The 20,381-nt window shown below is 36.4% G+C and overlaps 1 protein-coding gene across 5 annotated transcripts in view; it reads left to right on the forward strand.

Moving 5' to 3' along the window:
• Positions 1–20,381, forward strand: part of LOC106072275 (uncharacterized) — a 65,256-nt gene continuing 44,875 nt past the window's right edge. Inside the window, exon 1 of one of the 5 annotated variants that reach the window (XM_056041833.1) lies at positions 1–294. The gene's annotated coding sequence lies outside the window, so the exon portion shown is untranslated. The other 4 variants (XM_056041831.1, XM_056041828.1, XM_056041830.1 and 1 more) reach the window with 4 other exon arrangements.

Below are 20,381 nucleotides of genomic sequence, written 5' to 3' on the forward strand. Positions count from 1 at the left end.
CCCTTTGCTCTTCATCGCACTAACGCCGTCCTGTGAGTTATCCGACTTTTTGTTGGTCGGCTTGCTTCCCCTGGATATAAAGGGACAAGGACCCTGGACTCAATGAAAAGAATCGACTATTTTGTTGTTGTTCTTGTGATTCTGACAGCTTGGGCTAGGGAGTGACGTGGAGTAGGAGTTCCTGCTTTATCTTTTAGCCATAAAAAAAAACTAGATTATATAAGGACTTTTCACAACTATTGTGCAAGATAAATATTTCTGCTGTTACACAACTTTTGTTTACATCGTTTTCAGGTAAAAACAACAACAACAACCTACAAAACTCGTGGTAACCCACAGAACTATACAGAACTATACAGAACTCAACTCAAAAGTCCACTGATAGAAACAAAACTATGATTTTAAAATGATGGTAGTTAAAATAATTTATCATTATTATCTTTAATCTTAATGATGAAAAGTTTGAAATTGTTTTTTTGAAAGTAATTAAGATAAAGTTGTTTAATGCCGATTAGAGAACATAGCAAATTTAGATAAAGATTAGATCAGATTTCAATGTACTGTTTAGTTTAAACGTAACTGAAGCCATGGATCTATTTCTCAAAGTAGTGATCATGCGGGTTCTGTAGTATTCAGTGGGTCATCGTTACGTTTACTGTAGAGTAAATGATTACAGTAATAACATAATGTATATATATATATTCGATAATGTTTTACTAGTACAGAGAACATAAACATGTAATTAATCTAAGTAGAGTGCGAGCTTTGGTGTTAATGCACAGCATCATCAGCTTGTATTGTATCAAATTGATAATACTTAAAATGGTTTATACATACATGCATAAAATAAACAAACAGGACTTCTTTCGAACATGAAGTAATAATGTACACTATTGATTCATATTTACAACGGCATACGATGTATTTGAGATATGGTTCTAATATATGTACATTAATTATATTTGCTCTCATTACATCTGTGGTCCTATAATATAATACAGGGGTTCTCAAACTTTTTCAGTTCAAGTCATATGATATTAGCGGATCCCAAGGCAGCCAGATGTAGCCCGAATCACATTTTTCTAAAGCCGTTGGCACAATCAAACTCTTCGTGTGTGCCATTATGCTCCGCACTATTCGTAATGAAATAATATACGAAGCCTTAAAGAATGTTGTCGCATTACAAATAATTTTTTTGCTATCATTTAGCATTTAAAGAATTCACCTGTTTCTACTAAAAGTAAATTTGATTTTCAAGAGCAGAAGGACTTAGCAATTATTGTTATTTTGCCATGCTGCGTCTGCAAATGACGTCCTCAAGAAATAGTTCGTAATTAAACATTACTGAGCGGTGAGTTGATTATTATTTAAATTATAGGATCGGATAATTTTAATTATATGCACTTTTCGGACCCCTGGGGTTCTGCGTACTACCGTTTTAAAGTATAAACTACTTATAATACACAACAAATACAATATAAGCTGCAATTTTAAAATCTGGCTTAAAAAATGGTTAATATGAGCTTGTATATTATGTACCTACGTTATTTTGAAAACAAAACAAAAATACGTTTTTGATCACCGATAGGAGCATATATTTTCAATAGCTCACAACTCAAAAAAGTATGGAAGATGGACCGACCGAGAGGCACTTGACATCTTGATAAAACTTTGGTTGAAACCATATCTGTGATTTTAATGACCCCCATGGCCCATGGGGTGGTTCAGTAGAAATAAATTCCTCTATAGAATTATTGTTGCCGAAGATATATTATTTAGTTGTTCATGTATAGTCTTCAAACACATTCTATATTTGTCTTCTAATTCATAGTCGTACTAATCTCCTAGTGTTCCTCACAAAGATCAGTTCTGTATTGAGAGTGCGTATGTAGTGTTCTCTTTCATGTTCTCAGGACGAAACGTTCTTTTATAATACAACGTAGAGAAATGAGTTCTCACTCCAATCTCTTTGTCTCTCACTTTAATCTCTTTGTCTCTCACTTCAATCTCTTTGTCTCTCACTTTAATCTCTTTGTCTCTCACTTCAATCTCTTTTTATCTCTTACTCCAATCTCTTTATCTCTCACTTTTATCTCTTTGTCTCTCACTCCAATCTCTTTATCTCTCACTCCAATCTCTTTGTCTGTCACTCCAATATCTTTGTCTCTCACTCCAAGCTCTTTGTCTCTCACTCCAATCTCTTTGTCTCTCACTCCAATCTCTTTGTCTCTCACTCCAATCTCTCTTTGTCTCTCACTCCAATCTCTCTTTGTCTCTCACTCCAATCTCTTTGTCTCTCACTCCAATCTCTTTGTCTCTCACTCCAATCTCTTTGTCTCTCACTCCAATCTCTCTTTGTCTCTCACTCCAATCTCTTTGTCTCTCACTCCAATCTCTTTGTCTCTCACTCCAATCTCTTTATCTCTCACTCTAATCTCTTTGTCTTTCACCCCAATCTCTTTGTCTCTCACTCCAATCTCTCTTTACCTCTCACTCCAATCTCTCTTTGTCTCTCACTCCAATCTCTCTTTGTTTTTACTCCAATCTCTTTGTCTCTCACTCCAATCTCTTTGTCTTTCACTCCAATCTCTCTTTGTCTTTTACTCCAATCTCTTTATCTCTCACTCCAATCTCTTTCTCTCACTCCAATCTTTTTGTCTCTCTCTCCAATCTCTCTTTGTCTCTCACTCCAATCTCTTTATCTCTCACTCCAATCTCTCTTTATCTCTCACTCCAATCTCTTTATCTCTCACTCCAATCTCTCTTTATCTCTCACTCCAATCTCTTTGTCTCTCACTCCAACCTCTCTTTGTCTCTCACTCCACTCTCTTTATCTCTCACTCCAATCTCTCTTTGTCTCTCATTCCAATCTCTTTGTCTCTCACTCCAATCTCTCTTTGTCTCTCTCTTCAATCTCTTTGTCTCTCACTCCAAGCTCTTTGTCTCTCACTCCAATCACTCTTTATCTCTCACTCCAATCTCTCTTTGTCTCTCTCTCCAATCTCTTTGTCTCTCACTCCAATCTCTTTGTCTCTCACTCCAATCTCTCTTTGTCTCTCTCTCCAATCTCTTTGTCTCTCATTCCAATCTCTTTGTCTCTCACTCCAATCTCTCTTTGTCTCTATCTTCAATCTCTTTGTCTCTCACTCCAAGCTCTTTGTCTCTCACTCCAATCACTCTTTATCTCTCACTCCAATCTCTCTTTATCTCTCACTCCAATCTCTCTTTATCTCTCACTCAAATATCTTTATCTCTCACTCCAATCTCTCTTTATCTTTCACTCAAATCTCTTTATCTCTCACTCAAATTTCTTGGTCTCTCACTCCAATCTCTTTGTCTCTCACTCCAATCTCTCTTTTTCTCTCACTCAAATCTCTTTATCTCTCACTCTAATAGCTTTGTCTTTCACCCCAATCTCTTTGTCTCTCACTCCAATCTCTCTTTACCTCTCACTCCAATCTCTCTTTGTCGCTCACTCCAATCTCTCTTTGTCTTTTACTCCAATCTCTTTGTCTCTCACTCCAATCTCTTTGTCTCTCACTACTATCTCTTTGTCTCTCACTCCAATCTCTTTGTCTCTATCTCCAATCTCTTTGTCTCTCACTCCAATCTCTCTTTGTCTCTCTCTCCAAGCTCTCTTTGTCTCTCACTACAATCTCTCTTTGTCTCTCACTCCAATCTCTTTGTCTCTCACTACAATCTCTCTTTGTCTCTCACTCCAATCTCTTTGTCTCTCACTCCAATCTCTCTTTGTCTCTCACTCCAATCTCTTTGTCTCTCACTCTAATCGCTTTGTCTCTCTCTCCAATGTCTCTTTGTCTCTCACTCCAATCTCTTTATTTCTCACTCCAATCTCTCTTTATCTCTTACTCAAATCTCTTTGTCTCTCACTCCAATCTCTTTATCTCTCACTCCAATCTCTTTGTCTGTCACTCCAATATCTTTGTCTCTCACTCCAATCTCTTTGTCTCTCACTCCAATCTCTTTGTCTCTCACTCCAATCTCTTTGTCTCTTACTCCAATCTCTCTTTGTCTCTCACTCCAATCTCTCTTTGTCTCTCACTCCAATCTCTCTTTACCTCTCACTCCAATCTCTCTTTGTCGTTCACTCCAATCTCTCTTTGTCTTTTACTCCAATCTCTTTGTCTCTCACTCCAATCTCTTTATCTCTTACTCTAATCTCTCTTTGTCTCTCACTCCGATCTCTTTGTCTCTTACTCCAATCTCTTTGTCTCTTACTCCAATCTCTTTGTCTCTCACTCCAATCTCTTTGTCTCTCACTCCAATCTCTCTTTGTCTCTCACTCCAATCTCTCTTTACCTCTCACTCCAATCTCTCTTTGTCGCTCACTCCAATCTCTCTTTGTCTTTTACTCCAATCTCTTTGTCTCTCACTCCAATCTCTTTGTCTCTCTCTCCAAGCTCTCTTGGTCTCTCACTACAATCTCTCTTTGTCTCTCACTTCAATCTCTTTGTCTCTCACTACAATCTCTCTTTGTCTCTCACTCCAATCTTTTTGTCTCTCACTCCAATCTCTTTGTCTCTCACTCCAATCTCTCTTTGTCTCTCACTCCAATCTCTCTTTGTCTCTCACTCCAATCTCTCTTTACCTCCCACTCCAATCTCTCTTTGTCGCTCACTCCAATCTCTCTTTGTCTTTTACTCCAATCTCTTTGTCTCTCACTCCAATCTCTTTGTTTCTCACTACAATCTCTTTGTCTCTCACTCCAATCTCTTTGTCTCTCTCTCCAATCTCTTTGTCTCTCACTCCAATCTCTCTTTGTCTCTCTCTCCAAGCTCTCTTTGTCTCTCACTACAATCTCTCTTTGTCTCTCACTCCAATCTCTTTGTCTCTCACTCCAATCTCTTTGTCTCTCACTCCAATCTCTTTGTCTCTCACTCCAATCTCTCTTTGTCTCTCACTCCAATCTTTTTGTCTCTCACTCCAATCTCTTTGTCTCTCACTCCAATCTCTTTGTCTCTCACTCCAATCTCTCTTTGTCTCTCACTACAATGTCTTTGACTTTTCCAACGCCTCCACACCAGCTGAGTATTAATTCAATTGTTGGAGAAATAAGCGACTTTTTCATCTTTCATGTTTTTAACTTTTCCTTTTCCTTGATAGTCTCACATTGTACAAAACAGAAAACACTTGATCATAGACTTATATATATTATATCTAGACTGGAAAATTGAAACAAATTCTTATCCGCGAGTGATCGATTCACAGACCTATAAATATATTTATATTTTTATGTACGTAACTTTGTTTCAAGCTGTAAGAGAAGACGCCCCAATCAATCTTTTCTGTTTTAAAGAAATAATGATCTTTAGTTTTCTAAGTTTAGAAATAATGCAAAATCATTTCTCGGATTTCTTTAGAATGGGCTATTAATCACAGAACTATATATCCACGCAAATATATGAAACAAAGCCATTTCCTGTTAGTTTCTATTGAGATAATGTTTCAAAAATCCTAGATCGAAATAATTGATGTCTGTTTATTTTAATCATCTTATGTACATTTCAATAGATTGATTATCTAGATCAGTGATGCCCAAAGTACGGCCCGCGGGCCAGAACCGGCCCGCGACGTAGTTTCATCCGGCCCGCCGAAACGTCGGCACAAAAGTAGAAAATCAAATCCTCACCCCTTCAAAACTGTTAGGGCCTCCACTTTTTCTCTGAAGGATTGGTACCATGACCTTTAACGATTGTGCGTTTATGAGTTTATGAAATGGGAATCTACCGAGAAAAGTGAATGGATCTTTTTTTGTGGAACATGATAATTAGCCAGCATATTTGTTTTGTAAAGAAAGTCTGGCTGTTTCAAAAACAAGAACATATACAGCGGCATTATAAAACAAATATGAAGGCCTTTTTGGTTTGATCCGAGTATAAAAGATTGGTCAAACTACGCCTAGAGATTGGAGGGTCGATGGGAATATTAACCAAAAAGAGACAAGAAAATAAGTTGGTGGTAAAGGTAGCTACAATGTCGCTCACATTTTAAGTAGAGAAATGATCCCATTTTTAGACGCGTAAAAAATGATGACTTTAAATATCCCATTAATTAATACTAGATCCAATATTTTCAAATAGTTTTTGGAGAATTTGGATTTCATTATTTTACCTTTTATTGATGTGGCCCGCGACACGCGTGTCGAAAGTTAAAATGGCCCGCAGGTCGAATTCGGTTGAGCATCACTGATCTAGATCTTTATATGTATCTAAAAATTGCAAAATAATAATTATGAGACGAGAGTAGGCCTACTCTTATGTTTGATGTTCAATTTCTAGATCTAAAATTAAATTATATGTTACATAGGTTAGGGTTGAAAAACAAACTTTACTTCTTATGACTACTTTACAAAACAACGCCTTGTTTCAACTTTAAAAACAAATTTCACATTTTTTGTAATGTTAAAAGATCTCCAGTCCAGTCTAGATATAATATCTTTAGGTCTATGCACTTGATCCAGTCACAATCTAGTGGTTCTTAGCTGAAAGATGACCATAATATCTTTAGGTCTATGCACTTGATCCAGTCACAATCTAGTGGTTCTTAGCTGAAAGATGACCATAATATCTTTAGGTCTATGCACTTGATCCAGTCACAATCTAGTGGTTCTTAGCTGAAAGATGACCATAATATCTTTAGGTCTATGCACTTGATCCAGTCACAATCTAGTGGTTCTTAGCTGAAAGATGACCATAATATCTTTAGGTCTATGCACTTGATCCAGTCACAATCTAGTGGTTCTTAGCTGAAAGATGACCATAATATCTTTAGGTCTATGCACTTGATCCAGTCACAATCTAGTGGTTCTTAGCTGAAAGATGACCATAATATCTTTAGGTCTATGCACTTGATCCAGTCACAATCTAGTGGTTCTTAGCTGAAAGATGACCATAATAACTTTAGGTCTATGCACTTGATCCAGTCACAATCTAGTGGTTCTTAGCTGAAAGATGACCATAATATCTTTAGGTCTATGCACTTGATCCAGTCACAATCTAGTGGTTCTTAGCTGAAAGATGACCATAATATCTTTAGGTCTATGCACTTGATCAAGTCACAATCTAGTGGTTCTTAGCTGAAAGATGACCATAATAACTTTAGGTCTATGCACTTGATCCAGTCACAATCTAGTGGTTCTTAGCTGAAAGATGACCATAATATCTTTAGGTCTATGCACTTGATCCAGTCACAATCTAGTGGTTCTTAGCTGAAAGATGACCATAATATCTTTATGTCTATGCACTTGATCCAGTCACAATCTAGTGGTTCTTAGCTGAAAGATGACCATAATAACTTTAGGTCTATGCACTTGATGTCCAGTCACAATCTAGTGGTTCTTAGCTGAAAGATGACCATAATATCTTTAGGTCTATGCACTTGATCCAGTCACAATCTAGTGGTTCTTAGCTGAAAGATGACCATAATATCTTTAGGTCTATGCACTTGATCCAGTCACAATCTAGTGGTTCTTAGCTGAAAGATGACCATAATATCTTTAGGTCTATGCACTTGATCCAGTCACAATCTAGTGGTTCTTAGCTGAAAGATGACCATAATATCTTTAGGTCTATGCACTTGATCCAGTCACAATCTAGTGGTTCTTAGCTGAAAGATGACCATAATATCTTTAGGTCTATGCACTTGATCCAGTCACAATCTAGTGGTTCTTAGCTGAAAGATGACCATAATATCTTTAGGTCTATGCACTTGATCCAGTCACAATCTAGTGGTTCTTAGCTGAAAGATGACCATAATAACTTTAGGTCTATGCACTTGATCCAGTCACAATCTAGTGGTTCTTAGCTGAAAGATGACCATAATATCTTTAGGTCTATGCACTTGATCAAGTCACAATCTAGTGGTTCTTAGCTGAAAGATGACCATAATAACTTTAGGTCTATGCACTTGATCCAGTCACAATCTAGTGGTTCTTAGCTGAAAGATGACCATAATAACTTTAGGTCTATGCACTTGATCCAGTCACAATCTAGTGGTTCTTAGCTGAAAGATGACCATAATATCTTTAGGTCTATGCACTTGATCAAGTCACAATCTAGTGGTTCTTAGCTGAAAGATGACCATAATAACTTTAGGTCTATGCACTTGATCCAGTCACAATCTAGTGGTTCTTAGCTGAAAGATGACCATAATATCTTTAGGTCTATGCACTTGATCCAGTCACAATCTAGTGGTTCTTAGCTGAAAGATGACCATAATATCTTTAGGTCTATGCACTTGATCCAGTCACAATCTAGTGGTTCTTAGCTGAAAGATGACCATAATAACTTTAGGTCTATGCACTTGATGTCCAGTCACAATCTAGTGGTTCTTAGCTGAAAGATGACCATAATATCTTTAGGTCTATGCACTTGATCCAGTCACAATCTAGTGGTTCTTAGCTGAAAGATGACCATAATATCTTTAGGTCTATGCACTTGATCCAGTCACAATCTAGTGGTTCTTAGCTGAAAGATGACCATAATATCTTTAGGTCTATGCACTTGATGTCCAGTCACAATCTAGTGGTTCTTAGCTGAAAGATGACCATAATAACTTTAGGTCTATGCACTTGATGTCCAGTCACAATCTAGTGGTTCTTAGCTGAAAGATGACCATAATATCTCGTGCTAACAAACCAACAGATAGTTAATTACAATTTTTTTTTCAATTTACATACACTCTGATAAGTCGTGTAGTATATAGATATATATAGGGAATACGTGTTGAACTTGGAAATTGTAGTGAACCCAACGTGACCTTATCACAAAGATTATATCAACTCAAATTGTCTGTCTGGTACAAATTTTGAAACTCTATTTCTCCCACTTCCGATTCTTGGATCTAGTAAAAACTTTGCCCAATCGCTCATTGTTCCTGACAAAACATGAATCAATAAAATAATCAACCAATAATAAACTGTGGTAATGAATTAATTTTGTTTCATATCGAAAAAGGAAAATAAATCTTACTTTATATATATATTGGTTTAAATGTGGAGTTCTTCCCCTAGGAATATTTTCCATATTTTGCTTGTTTTTTTTTATTAATCTGCAGTACAGCGCGAAGAAAGAGAAATAAAGAGGCGACGAGGGGAGGGAAGTCTAGTGTTCTGAGTCATTTACCCACCACAGGATTACATTATGGTATTGACGGATTACATAATGATATAGAGATTTGGTATTAATTTTATTTAACTAATTGGAATCGGATCGGATTTAATAATTTTTGATCAATAAGGTCTAAGGGCCATTTAATGGAACTTAACATTCAAGGCTCTAATTTGATATAGTACTAATGATATATGGCATTGAAAAAAATTATACATAAATGAACGTGTACCTAATTTTCTGATTTTATATCAAAAAATTTGAGGCTCTTACAAAATAACAAGTGGTAACTAATATGGCTAATAACTACAAATAGGTTTGGTGTATAGAATATAGGAAGTAATATAGGAAGCAATATATCTAGAATTTTTTTTTTGGTCTTTTTATACCATCTAAGCCAACGTCTAATTTCTTTCGGTCTAGTCCAAAGAAATTGGGTTGTTTAGTTGTCAACTGTGATCCGTCCTTCACCTTATTTTGTCATAGATTTTTTTTTCAAAATCTCGTACACTGCAGTTCATCTCTTGTATTGGTCAAGTCATCTGAACGCGCCAACCTAACAATGAGAACCAGGCTAGCGCTATCAACTTTTTGCGTGGTTAGTTCTTTTAGTTTTCTGCATGACTAGTGTGGTCAACTTTCTGAGTGGTAAGTGTTTTCAAATTTCTATATGGTTAATGCTGCCAACATTCTGCGTGGCTTATGATGCCTATTATGATGCCTATTTTCTATAGAGTAAGTGATACCAACAGGATTGAGCTCCAGAGTGAAATAAAAAAGTTGAGATAAATCTTTAGTTTTGTGTGGTCTGAAACAAAAGAAATGTAGACAAAATTAAATACCAACAAATATAATAGAAACTTGAAGCTTATTATAATACATAATCATAATTGATTTCATGAAACCAAAGTAACTATCATTAATTATTTTCAAATGTTAGTTAATATTGCCGGAAAGACATCACATTTCAAACAGATGATTTGTTCATGCCTCAATAAGTTTGTGACTGCAGGTGGAATTAGAGGAGGTGGGAAGAGTCGGGCCGGAGAACATGTATTGATGGCGGTTAATGAGAGAGAGAGAGAGAGAGAGAGAGAGATTACCAACAAGCATTGTCTTATCGAACGCGCACTATGCAAACAGCGATGCTCGGAAATTCAGTGTTGTAACAGAGTTATCCGTCTTGTGCCGCCAGATAATATTGCAAATTAATCTGAAATAAAAACGACGCGTATTATGGTCCTTATCAGGAAATTACCATGTACAAAGGGAACATAAAGTTTGTTTTGCTGTAAACAAAAAAGTGTGAAGCTACATGAATATTCGTAATTCATGTAACTTAGCGTTGAAATAATTAGACATTAGCAAAATGAAACTTAATCTTGAGCTCTGGTGCCTGTGTGTTCTGTTGTTCTGGTTTGTAAGTTTCGGAAGTTCTTGCTGACGTGAAGATGATTACATCCTAGCCTGCAGAGAGTTAGGAAATGGCGGCGGGCAAGGTTTGAAAACGAGACCATCGTCATGACAATCCGAAGCGCATTCCACTCGACCAGGCAGCTATCTGCTAAGGTTCTGTGTTCATGTTTCTTTACTGAATATAAATACACCTGAAAGTAAAGTTTAAAATTCAAATTACTGAAGCTAATCATTACAATAATAAACATTCAAAGCACAATTAAAATCATAGTTTCTATGAATAAGTCAATTTGAAATGTTTAAAACAGGTCTCGGGATGTCCAATATTACTGAAAGTTAACAAAAATACGTTACCAAACAGTATCTTCATATAATAGTAAAGTGTTAGTGACCAATATGTTTGAGACATATTGATCTTTGCGTTACTTGAGTCAACACTAGCCGTGCAGTTAGATCCTAAACAGCAGTACACCATTGTTTCGTAGCAGTATGTCCATTTGAAATAGAAGTAGTCGCGTAGCATCCATGGCGCGAAAGGGTTCGATGAACCCGGGCTCACGACCATTTAGGGGCCCACACCCGATGGTGTAACAACCACGGGGCCAGGGCCGGATTTACCTCTATGCAACAAATGCTCTAGCATAGGGCCTCCAAGAAATATTTAGTAGTTACATACAACATTTGGACTTACATGGGGCCCCATATCTCAAATAGTTTAAGGCCTTTTCAACTCTACATAAGGTACTGCATGGCGCGTTTCAGATCGCCTGGTCCCATGACTAATGACCAATAGTGGCCTACCCTACACTGCAATTTTGTAAAAAAAAAAATGGTAAAAATTTAAAAGTTTCTTAAAATATCCTGCAAGTCATATCAAACTTTATGATGTGTGCAAAGTCGTTCAGATGGTCTCGGGTTTATACCTGAGATAGCATCTATGTTGTTTGTTTTCCAACCAAATCGTCAAAAAAAAAAAGATAAGCCTACTAAGACTGCTTTATTGATCCTTATGGAGATTTGTTGTGATTACAAGGACTCTTTTCTCATGCAAAAACAACACAACAGAAACATTCACATAAATAGAACAGACACAACATAAAGAGTTCATTCAGCGACTACACACAGGCATCTTGATCCTTTTCATGTTTCCTGATCAACGAGTGGCGGTGATATTGTCTGACCGAGTAAGGTACGAACGAGTTTTTGTATCGCTCTGTTCTTGGTTTGATTGACAGCAGTCGCCCACTTCGCGACGACCTGACATAGTTCTGATGGAGCGGGTGGCCGTTGTCTTCCAAGATTTTTTCGATTTTCCTTAGACACTTTTGTTCAAAAAGTTCCTTTAAATGTGGTAATGTTGTGAGTGTTATTTTGAATACCCTTTTTATGATGGTTTCTAGACGGCGCAACAGGTTAGACGAAGCGTTGCCTTGCCAACAAGTTATTCCGTATGTTAGTAGAGTTTGTATAGTCACGCCGTAAAAAGTATTTAGGATCTTCTTATTTTGTTTAAAGCTATTGAGTTTGTATAGAAAAAAAAAGTCGCTGGGCTGATTTCTTTGTCAGAGGTGGTCTTCCCATGAGAGATTGTTATTAATGATAACGCCAAAATATTTATATGCCTTCACTTGTTCTATAGATGCAGTGTTTATTCGCAGTTCACGTATAGTTTGTTTTTTCTTTCTAAAATCTATTATAAGTTCTTTAGTTTTTGTGACATTTAGATTTTGTGACATTCAGTTCTAGAAAGTTGTCGTTGCACCAGTTTGTAAACTCTTCTAACGAGCTTCGATACTGAGTTTCGTCTCCTGAAATAAGACCGACTATGGCAGTATCATCAGAGAATTTAGATGCTTCTTATGTCATTAGTGCAAAGAGTGTACAGTACAGGAGAAAGTATACAACCTTGTGGAACACCCGTACATAGTACTTGAGTTGACGATTTTGTGTTGTTGACCTTAACATACTGAGGACGTTGGGTTATAAAGTTTAGAACCCATGCTTGTATGTAAGGGCTGACATTTAAGTTACTCAGTTTGTTTATCAATAGATGTGGCTGTATGGTATTGAAAACCGGAGGAGAAATCTACAAAGAGGACTCGTGCATAAGTTTTGGATGTATCGAGATGCTGGTCCAAAAGCAATAGAATAGCATCCTTAACTTCATCAACAAGCTTGCCAAACAGACATCAAGAATGTCTGAGAACGGTGGATGATGTAAACAAGGAGCACATTGAAGAAGTTGCAACAATTACTGACTGAAAGTAATTCATGGCCTAGTGAATGTTTTAACTTTAGCAAGCATCAACCTTTCATTAAGTGGTCATCGCCTAGTGAATGTTTTAACTTTAGCAAGCATCAACCTTTCATTAAGTGGTCATCGCCAAGTGAATGTTTTAACTTTAGCAAGCATCAACCTTTCATTAAGTGGTCATCGCCAAGTGAATGTTTTAACTTTAGCAAGCATCAACCTTTCATTAAGTGGTCATCGCCAAGTGAATGTTTTAACTTTAGCAAGCATCAACCTTTCATTAAGTGGTCATCGCCTAGTGAATGTTTTAACTTTAGCAAGCATCAACCTTTCATTAAGTGGTCATCGCCTAGAGTAGCGTCTAGGTGAAACAAGTAACAACAAGAAGGTCTCAGCAGTACATACATTCTTAAGAAAAAAACAAACACAAACCTTTACCTCGACCAACAGTTTCTAAATAATAGACCTGTTGGCAGGGGCGGACTGGGTGTCCTAATCGACCCTGGCATTTCTATTTCACCCGGCCCATAAATTGTATATGATATGATGGACGTCCAATTCTAGGTCCACCTGTCCTCAAAATCATTATGTTAAGTTTGATAATGTATCGATAGCTGTGATACAGTGAATATAAGCCCTAAATATGTCGCTCAGAGGGACCCTTTTGTAAGAGAATACTATAAAATATTTAACAATTTAATACTTGGCTTTTTGGCATCCATGCCGCTCTTATCTTATAAAATTCAGACGTGATTTCAAAAAAGATGTTTACTATGGTCCTACCGGCCTATTTTGGTACCGGCCCACCGGGCAATTGCCCGAAAGCCCATATAGCCAGTCCGCCCCTGCCTGTTGGGCAATGCAATTTTAGCAAAAAATACTAAAGGAGATCCAATCTGCGACATTTGTCTATGTCATGGTTGACTGCACTCAAAGAGAATTACAAATGTATTAAATTTGCATTATTTTCTGACAATGTTTTGTGAACTCTGATGACGTACTACCCAAAAAGAAATGTGCTATTTGTAGGTTTTTATATTTGTGAGACCCAGAAGTCTGTAGATTGACTGAACAAATACTCTCAAGTAATACATTATCACCATCTTTCTTTAAATGACTTACAATGCCAAGGCAAATATGTTTTTTAATATGGGCGGACAGTACAATAGCCTTCAGGTATTGTTTCAACAAAAGCAGCCACTTGCACATTATGTTCACTGTGCTAAACAGTACTTAAACATGGTTTTAAATGATTCTGTCAGCTGTGTTCATGAACTTGCATTGAAATGTCTTTTAGTAAATGTACCGATACATACAAACTACTGGATTTTTTTGTCACGCAAAATATTTGTCAAACGGGGGGAGGGGGGGCATCAACATATTCTTGAAACCGGGCCTACGGGCACCTTGCTACGCCACTGAATAGCAGTAGAATTGAGTAGATCCTTGTGATATCAGTAGATTTTTGTGTCATAGCAGTTGGTCCTTTTAAAATAGTAGAATTGAGTAGATCCTTGTGATTTCAGTAAATTTTTGTGTCATAGTAGTAGGTCCTTTTGAAAAAACAACCCAGTAGAATTGAGTAGATCCTTGTGTCAAAAAGTAGTTTATGTTTTTAACGTGGCAGTAAATTCTTGTGTCAGAGCAGAACATTTCTGTGTCATGGCTGTAGCATGCACTAAGAATTGAGATTCTACGTAGCAAACATTTACCACCCATCCACCATGTTTCTGTAACACACTGTAAAACTTTAGTTGATCTTCATGTAACATTGTCAAACTATAGACCGACAGTTAACACTTGTCAAACTATAGGCCGATAGCTAACACTTGTCAAACTATAGACTCATTGCTAACACTTGTCAAACTATAGACCGATAGCTAACACTTGTCAAACTATAGACCGATAGCTAACACTTGTCAAACTATAGACTCATTGCTAACACTTGTCAAACTATAGACCGATAGCTAACACTTGTCAAACTATAGACCGATAGCTAACACTTGTCAAACTATAGACCAATAGCTAACACTTGTCAAACTATAGACCGATAGTTAACACTTGTCAAACTATAGACCGATAGTTAACACTTGTCAAACTATAGACCGATAGCTAACACTTGTCAAACTATAGACCGATAGTTAACACTTGTCAAACTATAGACCGATAGTTAACACTTGTCAAACTATAGACCGATAGCTAACACTTGTCAAACTATAAACCAATAGCTAACACTTGTCAAACTATTGTAGTCATAGATTGAAGGTCATTTCTAGCAATTACAAATAGACAAACACATTTCTATAAAGACTTAAAGAGTAAGTTGCCATTAAATGCCATTTTCCTTTAAAATCCAGTTAAATCTAAAATAATTCTGTCAACATTTCCCTGTTTAGAACCTAGGTAGAGAAGGCGTGGGTCTAAGTTTGAACTGACCAGAAATCTTTTCAGCTTTGCAGTCAATCTGACATTCTATTTCCTGACGCCATTCCCAGGATTCCTCTGAGGCGATGGTCTGGACCAGTAATTAAACGAAGACTTGTTCACGCGGTATTAATCACCAGGGACTTGATCTATGGAGCACCGTTTATGGATTTCGTAAGCTACTCGGAATCAGACTCCTTGGAGATCACTAGTCTGATCCACAGCTTGTAATGGAGCTGTAGTCTAGGGAGGTTTTGTTTTCTGGGTTTTAGAATGAAAGCTCAATTTTTTTTGTATGTCTTCCATGGTCTGGATATTTTCATTGATTTAAAACTTAAAATTTAAGTTTAAGAGATGAAGTTTCCCCCCATCTTTAGCTAGATCTATATATTTATTTTGCTGTTTGTTAAACTGACATTCAAGGCATAATGCATGTTGATGGAAGTTATTCTATGAGTTACATTTCGTAATGTGAGTCTGCATGCGACTTATTCCCTAAATAAAATCATTTCCTATTTACAACAGTCATTAACTCTTTCATTTGGTGATTTTGATTTAAACGAAGTTATTTTTATAATACCTCTATTTAACTCGTATCTTCCTGGAAACTGGGTGGGCTCAAAAACCTGGTAGGAACCTGGACATGGATCTCGAAAACGGCTCTAATATTGTTTTTCGAGAAATTTGACAGTTGATGTGTATAGATTTTTGTGATATCAGTAGATTTTTGTGTCATAGCATCAGGTCCATCTGAAATAGAATTGAGATCCTTGTGTCGAAGAATAGTTTATGTTTTAGTCGTAGCAGTTAGGAAAAAGTTTACTAGCTCGTTGGCCACAATTGGGAAAAATCTAGTTTAATCGTTATAATTTTTCAATGTATAAAATGAAATACATTTAAATTTGGCTTGAGGACTAGAAAATATTTATCTTTAACGTACTATAGGTCTTCGGATATTTCCGTATGTAGACATTAAGCATAGACTTATATATACTATATAATATATAAGTCTATTGTACCGGGTATTATGTTTTTCAAGAGCTTAATAATTTAATGTTAAGAAAATTATGCGCGTCGTCCTCTAATTCTAGATCTCAAAGCCTATTATCGGAATTTTGTAGAGTCTAGTATATCTTTACATTCGGATTTTTTCTCGTTGGTGGGGCGGGTTAAAAATGTTCCTTTTTTTAGCGGCCCCCGAAAGGGGAAAGACGCTATTAGTTTTGTGTGGCCTGTCTGTCCGTCCGTCCCGTTTAGATCTCAGAAACTAGAAGAGAAAATGAAAATCGGACATTATGATATTTTAGATCATTCAAAGTTTTAAAATTACATATGCAAGCAGATTTTTTAAAAAAATGCACCACTTTTAAATAAAAAAAACTTCAGGGGAGTTAGGGTTTTTAAAAAGGTCATAGACTTCTTCATTAATAACTCAAGCTTCATTCATAGATTCGCGCATTGGTACAAAAAATTTGCATCTAAGGTCACAATGAAAAAAAGTGTGAACGGATCATTAAAAAATATATTTTCCATTTATTAACTAACTCATTGAATGGAATACTGATTGAAATGTTGTTTTAAAAAAAGAATTTTGATACGAACTTCGTTTAAATTATAAGTTAAAACAAAACGAACTACTTTTTATAGCGAGCAGTTTTATACACTTGTCAGTCTAAATTAAACTAAATAGAGCCCAGATCTAGGTATAATTATAATATTAATAACAAGGGCGTAACTAGGGATTAGGGGGCCCGGGGGGATTGACCTCTTTGGGGGCCCCTTGCATTTTGACATTCGACATATGACATGAGATAATGTACGCAAAAATATATAAGCCCAAAATCAAATTGGTTCAGTATATCAGTAAACTTAACAAAAAATAATCATTAAGACTCTTTTAATGAATAATACCTTTATTTATTAGTTAAATAATGCACAAGTGACAAATCTAAATTGATATCGCTTCACGTCGTGCATTCTGTGCAGCGAAACCTTCTAGTATTTGTGACTTCACTGACATTAAAGCCATGATAAGCCTTTCTTGTGTCATTGTGCTCCTCAGATAGTTTTTGATGAACTTGAGCTTTGAGAATGATATCTCACATGACGTAATGGAAGTAGCCTGAGTTAGCGTTTTCGGAGGAGGTTGCAAAGTTTGAGCACACGTAATTCCCATATGAAGCCTGTTTCGTCAATATGTTTATTGGTGATTGTATTACTAGTTTGTTGATGGAAAGTGCTTGTGCATCAATGACATCATTGAAAAAGCGATTTGACATTTATTTCATCATACAAACAGGAAAAGTAGCACAGTTTGTCATAAGCGTGTCTTCATCTAATAGGTGTCTTGGTTCAAGAAGAAACCCAAATGTATCCATTTTCTTTCCAGTCTTTGAAATCTGCCCTTCATCTCCATATGAAATCTGTCCAGCACTTCTGTCGCAACACGTTTGAATTGCAGTTCTTTTGACAGTCCAATAGTAGAACTCAACTTCCCATCAAGTATTTTCTTTCTTCTGGTTGTTTTGATTACAGGGAATCCATAGTATTCACTACCTTCTTTTGCTTTTTCGATGGATTGTTTTTTTTTTCAGTTTCTCATCATTTTGCAGAAAAAATGAAAGGGTACTAATTTTTTTTAGCAGCTTCCCGTATATGCAGTCCAGACTGTTGTAGTTTCTTCTGAACTGTATTAATTGGGCGCAGGAGCTTTGACCAGATTTCCAGATAGGCAAAAAATTCTTAATTTTCCACTGCATGAAGAAGATTATGTGCTAATATTATATAATATTACGTCATTGTAGGTTGTTTATGTTTTGTGCGAAAGCAAAAGGAATCAGAGCATACAAAAGTGGGAAAGATCCATATCTCGTTATGCTCGAGTATAGAAATACTCCGATAAGTGGACTGCCGTATTCACCATCACAACTGCTGACGAGTAGAGAACTTAGGGAATCATTCCAACTGATCTCAAACTATTGAAACCATCGGTAACTGAAAAAGCAGAGACATTTCTTAACGAACGCAGATAAAAAGCTAAGTGAAATACGATGCAAAAGCAAGACTACCTAAAGATTATTCTGTCGGAGAGTTCGTCTAGGACAAGCATGGCAGATAGCAGTTGTCATAAAAAAACATTCAGCACCCAGATCTTACATCATAAAGACAAACGATGGAAAAACATACAGAAGAAATCAACGCTTTTTGAATAAGAGTTTCGATGAAGACATCTCTGGGTACTATGGTACCGATGAAGACAATGAACTGCAAACTGTTGGAACAAACGAAACTGACAGTTATAGACCAATGTCTAGAGAACTTGTTGTGCCAGTCAAGACAACCAGAAGTGGACCAATTGTTAAAGTTCCCAGTAGACAGGGCCGGCCTTAGGCCACTGCAGCCTATGCGGTCGCAGTGGGCCCCGCGCTTTCATAGGCCCCGCGCTAATTATAAGTGTACATTATTAAATTTAACCATTATAACGTATATAAAATAACAGGGTTTTTGCGACCTCCTGATTTTCCAGGGCCTCCAGGAAATTTTAAAATTCTCCCCCTTCCCCCCCCCCCTTTAGGTACGCCACTGATTAATAATTTGAACAAAAATTTTTAATTATTTAGGCAATAACTTATCTTCTGACAGCTTAGGGGTGCAGATTTATTCATGATGTAAACAGTAGTATCCCATTAAGACGTGAATCGGATACGGACAGCATAGTAGGCCTACACTATTACTGGTACCAAAAGGCCTATACTATTCCTGATCATAACATTGGCATAGGTCTAGTAATTTTAAGATTAAATGTGTAAAGTCATACGAATTCTAGTCTAGATCGAGATCTAGTTTGTATGTCAAATGGCAATGGAGATATTAATTTTTATTTGGCGAGGGGAATGTCTGGTCCAAGTCTTACCAAGTCATTTCTAGCTAGCTCACTACCTACTAACTAAAATAGGTCAAGAAAATTTTTTTTTATCGTGTTGCCAATTTATCTAATTTTGTAGGAAGAATAAATCTTTTCTAGTTTCTCCATATGTTATTAATGTTACATGTTATTAATTTTGAATGTATGAATAAGGTTAATAGTTATTTTTTTTTTAAATATAAGTGTACGCTAAATGAATATATGGAGATGCTGTGGCTGAGGGGTAAAGCACTTGGAACCGGAAGTCCCGTGTTCGAATCCTCGTGAAGACTCTAGGTGGACAACTTTGGGGGCCGATTCTGAGTTTGTGTTTCCACACAAACTGTCTTTGTAACCTTGTTTTTAATCTAACATTCATTAGTTAGTAAGAGCAAACAAATATTGCTCTATACGTTGTAAAACAGAGATATTGTCTTTTTGACAAAGTATTAAAAAATATTTCTCTTGTTTTTAAAAGTAACCTAAAATAATGCCGTCATACCACAGGCTCTGATCAAAATAAAAGTTATTTTTACCTAGTCATACATATTGTAACAGTAGCTCTTTAGGTTTTTTTAAAATGGCATTTTTAATTGTCTTTCATTAGTTTGATTCGGCCTACAGATCACGGGCTGGTGAGCTTAACGCATTTATTGATTGCTGACGTCAGGCTAGGGGCAGGAAACAAACGTTAAATAACGCGAGATCGATTATGTAAAAAGTTACACCACAGACATCAAAACAAAAAAGGAACTTTGATGCAAGCTTACGAAACAAAACAACAAAAAAAATCTACAGTGTTGCTTGCGAAGTGATAAAGATTTATTGATGTTCAACCATTGCATTTTTTCCTGGAATAGTTTTATCAGATCTTAAATGCTTTGAATTTTACTTTTACTTTATTTTTTTTTGGATCAAGGGAGACTACTTCGATGAAAGAAACCATTTGCTAAATTGAAGAGTGTAGCAGTTAATTAAGGTTTGAATCTACACATTTGAGCAGTTTACACTTTTTTTTCCCGTAAGAGAATACGTGTATCACAAAGGCAAAGAGATGAAGGATAAATATAATGTAGTGGTTTTAGTGAATAAGTAGAATTTAGTGGTTTACTACGGATAAGTAGTAGGTACTGGTTTAAGACGGGTAAGTAGAATGTATTTGTTTACAACGGATAACTAGAATGTAATGGTTTATGAAGGATAAGTAGAATGTAGAGATTTTTTCTCTTAAACAAGAAGGACACAATGCAATCTTTTC

This window comes from Biomphalaria glabrata, chromosome 9 (assembly GCF_947242115.1).
Source record: "Biomphalaria glabrata chromosome 9, xgBioGlab47.1, whole genome shotgun sequence".
Classification (NCBI taxonomy): Eukaryota; Metazoa; Mollusca; class Gastropoda; family Planorbidae; genus Biomphalaria; species Biomphalaria glabrata.